This window comes from Protopterus annectens, chromosome 5.part0 (genome assembly GCF_019279795.1).
Source record: "Protopterus annectens isolate FY-2018-M chromosome 5.part0, PAN1.0, whole genome shotgun sequence".
Classification (NCBI taxonomy): Eukaryota; Metazoa; Chordata; order Ceratodontiformes; family Protopteridae; genus Protopterus; species Protopterus annectens.
Window position 1 is genome coordinate 1990990768 of NC_056735.1, and position 7950 is coordinate 1990998717.

At 43.0% G+C, this 7950-nt stretch overlaps 1 long non-coding RNA gene across 1 annotated transcript; it reads left to right on the forward strand.

Moving 5' to 3' along the window:
- Window positions 1-448: 448 nt before the first annotated feature.
- Window positions 449-5170, forward strand: LOC122801996. Its single transcript, XR_006364838.1, has 3 exons — window positions 449-639; window positions 2765-2897; window positions 5016-5170. It is a non-coding gene; the product is annotated as an uncharacterized LOC122801996 (long non-coding RNA).
- Window positions 5171-7950: the final 2780 nt, after the last annotated feature.

Sequence of the window (7950 nt, forward strand, 5' to 3'; positions counted from 1 at the left end):
ACCACTCCTCCAGGGACAGATAGGCTGCTCAAAGCTCCCCACTCTCACTGGTGAACAGAGAAGCTTCCTCCTATCCCAGTAAGGATATGGGCAACACAGGAAACTATACCACAGTCCAGAATTCAGCAAAACCTGAAATCTGGACTAATCTAGTTCAGCAAAGGCGGGAAAAGATAATTTTTTTTTGTTTTTTTCAGGAAACAGCAGAAAAACACACAGAAAACATTGTAAATGCTATAAACAGGCTAGCATACTTTATTGTGTAGCCTACAACAGTTATACAATACAAAAATGACGTAAATTTTTATTCCTTTGCTCGGCCCCCTGGCTGCTGTGCCTTTCCTGGCTCTAGTGTTGCGGTCTCCTACCGTAGCTTGTGTTCCTGCCTACCCTCCTTCTCCTCCTGAATGCACCCTAATGGAGGCTCATGTTGAGAACCCAAAAACCAAGGACATTTAAATCAACCTAGAATCCTATCTGCTCCCTTCAGGACATTTACAGAGAAACTTGTGTTCCTGCCTACCCTCCTTCTCCTCCTGAATGCACCCTAACGGAGGCTCATGTTGAGAACCCACAAACCAAGGACATTTAAATCAACCTAGAATCCTATCTGCTCCCTTCAGGACATTTACAGAGAAAGTATGCTTATTGCTTATCTTTCCAGGACATTTTTTTTAGAGAAAGTACCCATATTGCTTAAATATATATTGTAATTCATAAAAGTAGTACATACTTTAGTAGGTTGCAGTGCGCTCCCTTGCCAGGCCTGCCAGCAGCCAACTCTTTCCCCTTCCATATCAATTTAAATTATCCCTACTCTCCCTCCCACACTTTACTTTTACCCCTTGTTGAGCCTGATAACCCCCTCCAGCCCCTTACTGGATATTCCCCGTAGGTGTCCCTGTTCACTCTTCTTAGCTGCCCAATAGGTGCCACCCCCTCTACCTTTCTTGCTGTCTCTACTACATTTCCCCTCTTGGTTTCTTAGTACACTTTCTTTCAGTGTTTTCTTTGATATCTCGCCCACTGTTCTCTCTCCCCATATTCTCCCAGGACTACATATGATCTTCCTCAGCTCCCTTATTTCTCCATTCTCCTCCAAGCTCCTAGCCTCAGACCCTCCCATACTATTCTTTCAGCACATATCTCCTCGCAACTCCATTTCACTGTCAGTCTTTGATATAAAATATATCTTTGCAATCTTACCTTCTAGCTCTCCTACTCTACTGATTGTTTTTTTTTTCCTCTTTTTTCTCCTTCCTTTGGCTCTCTACTCCATTCTTATCTATTTCTCTGCTACACTTGGTCCTACCCCCCCCAGGACTTACCATTTCCTGATCTACTCCTACATTTTTTGTTTTCCACTCTCTCTTCTTGTCTCCCATTTCCTGCCTCCCACCTGCTACAGTGTATTCTCACTGTTCCGGTCTGACCGGCTCTGCCTGTATATTCCCTCCCCTTAGCCTACTCACTTCCCCCCCAACTCTGCCTAACTTCCTGTCCCACTCCATAAAGTTACCACATCCAAGGTGGCGCCATCTTTATTCCTTTGCTCGGCCCCCTGGCTGCTGTGCCTTTCCTGGCTCTAGTGTTGCGGTCTCCTACCGTAGGTATGTACTCTGAGGTCTCTAATACCATACTTCTGTCTTGAATTGTGTGTGTGCTTGCTTTGCTTGACTGCCCGAATGTTGAATGTTGAACATGTGCGGTTGCCTCTCTGACTGCAAACGCTTATTTGTAACATAGCGCATTGCACGTGGACCCAGCGTTCTGTTGCAGGAGGCGTTGTGTGTAGTTAGCTCTCCGACTGCAAACGCTTTTTCACTATAGCGCTTTGCATGTGGGTCCAGCGTTGTATTATCAGTTGCTTGAACATTTCACTTCACGCCACTCGACTGAGGTACACAAGCTCACAGATAAGGTTTGCCACCATTTGTTTTTGTATGCAGCCTTTACTTGGCTACCAGAGTTATTTTTTATCTTGTTGGCTCATTCTATAACTAGTACGCTGCTCTGAAACAGTTCGCGAGCCCTGTTTAATGGCCTTTTTCTAAAATTATACATGCTGATTTGTGATGTGTAATGGCTATATCTGCCTTACTTTTTTGTGTGGATTGCTCACTTTGCGTTAATTATTTGGGTTAGTCGTAATACATGCTTAATTGTTTAAGCGCTCTAATTTGGGACTGTGCAGCTGCCTTCTATGGGTATGTTCTATACCATTACTAATGTTTTTGTGGGACTTGCTCTATGTGTTAACAGAAGTTTGGACTTGCAGTAAGGCGAATATCGCTTTTGGAACTGCGCTGATTGTACTTCCCTCAAGCTAGTGGAGTCGAATACTTAGTAATCCTCCCAGTACAGTTAATCCGAGTGTATGCGCTGCTCACAGCAATTGCCCTACCCACATAGGAATACTCATACAGAGTACCTAACCTGCTGTTGAATCATTTATTTAGAACCTCTGTTTGAATACACCTGCAATGCAATTTTGTCCTAGATTGCTCAGCTTTTGTCTGCTAGTTGATTGACTGCTATTCAAAGTTCCATTGCACTTTTTTTGTTTGTTTTATTTGCATTTTTGCTACCTATTCCTAGCTTAGTTATGTTTTATTATACTTGATAAGGTTAACCTAACTTAACTGAACTGCATTGTTCTTTCCAGCATTAACTTTGTATGTTATGACTGTCTGTTTATCAGCACTAAACTCCTGTACTGCCTGCCTCATTACAATTTTTTTCTTTTCTCCCTTGCATGTTCCAGCTTGTGTTCCTGCCTACCCTCCTTCTCCTCCTGAATGCACCCTAACGGAGGCTCATGTTGAGAACCCACAAACCAAGGACATTTAAATCAACCTAGAATCCTATCTGCTCCCTTCAGGACATTTACAGAGAAAGTATGCTTATTGCTTATCTTTCCAGGACATTTTTTAGAGAAAGTACCCATATTGCTTAAATATATATTGTAATTCATAAAAGTAGTACATACTTTAGTAGGTTGCAGTGCGCTCCCTTGCCAGGCCTGCCAGCAGCCAACTCTTTCCCCTTCCTTATCAATTTAAATTATCCCTACTCTCCCTCACACTTTACTTTTACCCTTGTTGAGCCTGATAACCCCTCCAGCCCCTTACTGGATATTCCCGTGGGTGTCCCTGTTCACTCTTCTTAGCTGCCCAATAGGTGCCACCCCCTCTACCTTTCTTGCTGTCTCTACTACATTTCCCCTCTTGGTTTCTTAGTACACTTTCTTTCAGTGTTTTCTTTGATATCTCGCCCACTGTTCTCTCTCCCCATATTCTCCCAGGACTACATATGATCTTCCTCAGCTCCCTTATTTCTCCATTCTCCTCCAAGCTCCTAGCCTCAGACCCTCCCATACTATTCTTTCAGCACATATCTCCTCGCAACTCCATTTCACTGTCAGTCTTTGATATAAAATATATCTTTGCAATCTTACCTTCTAGCTCTCCTACTCTACTGATTGTTTTTTTTCCTCTCTTTTTTCTCCTTCCTTTGGCTCTCTACTCCATTCTTATCTATTTCTCTGCTACACTTGGTCCTACCCCCCCCCTCCCCAGGACTTACCATTTCCTGATCTACTCCTACATTTTTTGTTTTCCACTCTCTCTTCTTGTCTCCCATTTCCTGCCTCCCACCTGCTACAGTGTATTCTCACTGTTCCGGTCTGACTGGCTCTGTCTGTATATTCAATCCCCTTAGCCTACTCACTTCCCCCCACGTCTGCCTAACTTCCTGTCCCACTCCATAAAGTTACCACATCCAAGGAGGTGCCATCTTTATTCCTTTGCTCGGCCCCCTGGCTGCTGTGCCTTTCCTGGCTCTAGTGTTGCGGTCTCCTACCGTAGGTATGTACTCTGAGGTCTCTAATACCATACTTCTGTCTTGAATTGTGTGTGTGCTTGCTTTGCTTGACTGCCCGAATGTTGAACATGTGTGCGGTTGCCTCTCTGACTGCAAACGCTTATTTGTAACATAGCGCATTGCACGTGGACCCAGCGTTCTGTTGCAGGAGGCGCTGTGTGTAGTTAGCTCTCCGACTGCAAATGCTTTTTCACTATAGCGCTTTGCATGTGGGTCCAGCATTGTATTATCAGTTGCTTGAACATTTCACTTCACGCCACTCGACTGAGGTACACAAGCTCACAGATAAGGTTTGCCACCATTTGTTTTTGTATGCAGCCTTTACTTGGCTACCAGAGTTATTTTTTATCTTGTTGGCTCATTCTATAACTAGTACGCTGCTCTGAAACAGTTCGCGAGCCCTGTTTAATGGCCTTTTTCTAAAATTATACATGCTGATTTGTGATGTGTAATGGCTATATCTGCCTTACTTTTTTGTGTGGATTGCTCACTTTGCGTTAATTATTTGGGTTAGTCGTAATACATGTTTAATTGTTTAAGCGCTCTAATTTGGGACTGTGCAGCTGCCTTCTATGGGTATGTTCTATACCATTACTAATGTTTTTGTGGGACTTGCTCTATGTGTTAACAGAAGTTTGGACTTGCAGTAAGGCGAATATCGCTTTTGGAACTGCGCTGATTGTACTTCCCTCACGCTAGTGGAGTCGAATACTTAGTAATCCTCCCAGTACAGTTAATCCGAGTGTATGCGCTGCTCGCAGCAATTGCCCTACCCACATAGGAATACTCATACAGAGTACCTAACCTGCTGTTGAATCATTTATTTAGAACCTCTGTTTGAATACACCTGCAATGCAATTTTGTCCTAGATTGCTCAGCATTTGTCTGCTAATTGATTGACTGCTATTCAAAGTTCCATTGCACTTTTTTTGTTTGTTTTATTTGCATTTTTGCTACCTATTCCTAGCTTAGTTATGTTTTATTATACTTGATAAGGTTAACCTAACTTAACTGAACTGCATTGTTCTTTCCAGCATTAACTTTGTATGTTATGACTGTCTGTTTATCAGCACTAAACTCCTGTACTGGCTGCCTCATTACAATTTTTTTCTTTTCTCCCTTGCATGTTCCAGCTTGTGTTCCTGCCTACCCTCCTTCTCCTCCTGAATGCACCCTAACGGAGGCTCATGTTGAGAACCCACAAACCAAGGACATTTAAATCAACCTAGAATCCTATCTGCTCCCTTCAGGACATTTACAGAGAAAGTATGCTTATTGCTTATCTTTCCAGGACATTTTTTAGAGAAAGTACCCATATTGCTTAAATATATATTGTAATTCATAAAAGTAGTACATACTTTAGTAGGTTGCAGTCGCTCCTTGCCAGGCCTGCCAGCAGCCAACTCTTTCCCCTTCCTTATCAATTTAAATTATCCCTACTCTCCCTCCCACACTTTACTTTTACCCCTTGTTGAGCCTGATAACCCCCCTCCAGCCCCTTACTGGATATTCCCGTAGGTGTCCCTGTTCACTCTTCTTAGCTGCCCAATAGGTGCCACCCTCTACCTTTCTTGCTGTCTCTACTACATTTCCCCTCTTGGTTTCTTAGTACACTTTCTTTCAGTGTTTTCTTTGATATCTCGCCCACTGTTCTCTCTCCCCATATTCTCCCAGGACTACATATCCTCTTCCTCAGCTCCCTTATTTCTCCATTCTCCTCCAAGCTCCTCGCCTCAGACCCTCCCATACTATTCTTTCAGCACATATCTCCTCACAACTCCATTTCACTGTCAGTCTTTGATATAAAATATATCTTTGCAATCTTACCTTCTAGCTCTCCTACTCTACTGATTGTTTTTTCCTCTCTTTTTCTCCTTCCTTTGGCTCTTCCCGCTCCGTTAAGCCCTGGCTCACTCCGCTCCCCTACCCTACCCCAAATCCCACCCGCCCCCAGTACCTCTACATTTATACCTCTCGATCCCCCTCCCATGTATACTAATTAACCAATCAGAGTCCTACTCTCATTACCCCTCCTACTCTTACTCCTCCCACCCCACTTTACCTCACTCCACCACTTAACCTATCATAGTTCTTCTACTTGACCCCTCCCACTCTTTCTCTTCCCTCTCCATTATAGTTTCCCTTCTCATCACAGATTTTTCACTCTCTCTCCCCTGCAAATACTTTCAACCCTATCCTCTTCCTAAGACCCCATCCTTTTATTTTTGTTTGTGCTGCCTACGCAACTCCACTACATCAATCTCTTCCACCTCTGCTTGCCAAACATGCCTCCCAAAATCCTTCATAATATCTATGTCCCATCATTACTACTTGTACTTCTCATTCCCTATATTTTGCTACGTCCTACTCTCACAAAATACCCTTTTCCCTCCTCCTACACAAACCAACCCTTGTACTCATTCACAACCTTCTCTATCTACCCACTACAACAACATATCTTCCACTCTTATTCCTCCCAAAACACTGTACCTTTTCCATCCCAAAAGCCTCACCACACCAAAACTCTCACTCTGAAAATCCTCCTCCCCATAACAGCCTCCTACTTCTAAAACACAAAGACAAAAGTTACTACCAATAATGACCTTGTCTTATGTGGCGATATTCATCGAACCCTGGCCCCTGCCTCACCACTAACAACGTCTCCCCAACCCCTTTTTCCTCCTCTGGCATAAAACATAGTCCCCTCCCAATTCTTCTACCACTTCCTCTCCTAACCCCTTTAAGCTCTTCTCTATCAATGCTCAGAGCCTAAATAACAAAATTCACCATCTTCATGCTTGGATTTGCCACAACCAACCAGACATCCTAGCCATTTCTGAAACCTGGCTAAAACCCCACATCACCGACTCTGAAATCTTACCTCCTGGCTTCCAAATCCACAGAACTGACCGACCAAATAAAAAAGGTGGAGGCTCTGCAATAATTTTCTCTAACCTTCTCTCCCTGATCCCTCTAAAAATTCCAACTCCTGAGTTCAAAAACGCTGAACTTACAGCCAGTCTCCTTCGACTAAATAAACATAAGAACATCTGCATTATCTCCTTTATATATCCCCAGGTGACAGCACAACAACCCTTGAAAATATTCTTTACTGGGCCTCAACTGAAATCAAATTTGAAACCTACATTCTAGGCGACGTTAACATTGATTGGAATAAAATCAACTCTCCTTCCACCTCCCAATTCATCAACCTCTTTAACTTCACCCAAGTAATACACTCAACCAACCGGCCTAACAAAACAAATCCCCAGGATCTACCATTGACTGGATCCTAGTCTCTCATCCAAACAAAATAACTCTTTCAGGCACTATCCTGATACCTTCAGTGACCATCTCCCTACTTTCATACACGCTCCGCTAACTCTACCCAATATCTACACCACTACATCCACACTCGTAATCTCAGCAACTTCAACCCAACTATCTTCTCAAACATTCTTAAACATACCAACTGGCAGACCCTAAATACACTTCCCCTAGACAAAGCTGTAGAACAGTTTAACTCTATCTTCCTAAATACTCTGAACTCCCTAGCTCCTCCAAGAAACAAACGAGTCAAAGCTAACTCTGCCCCCTGGCTATCCAAAGAAACAAAACAAGTCATGCATCAAAGGGACAAATCTTGGAAGCTATACCAGAAAAATAAAATCCCTTCTTCCCTGCTCCAATACACCCAACTCTGCAACCTAGCAAAAAAAACTAAACACCCTGGACAAAAAGAACTACTACTACAAACTACAGTCCAACCAAAATAAGAACCCCAAACAGTTCTGGAAATCAGTAAATTCCTTCTCCACCCAGGATCTAAAAATAACCCTTGCCCAGACCCAAGTAAAACTGACTCAGATCTAAGCTCTCTCTTCAACAAATTCTTCACGGAATCTATAGCTAATCTTACCAAATCTTTCCCCAACAATAATACATCCAACTCTCTTTCCTCTACTCCCAACAACCCTCTAACTGTCCTCCCAGTTTACAGCTGAAACCTGTTTCAACTATATTCATAACAAGATTCTTATCTAAACTAAAGCCATGCACTAATGCCCC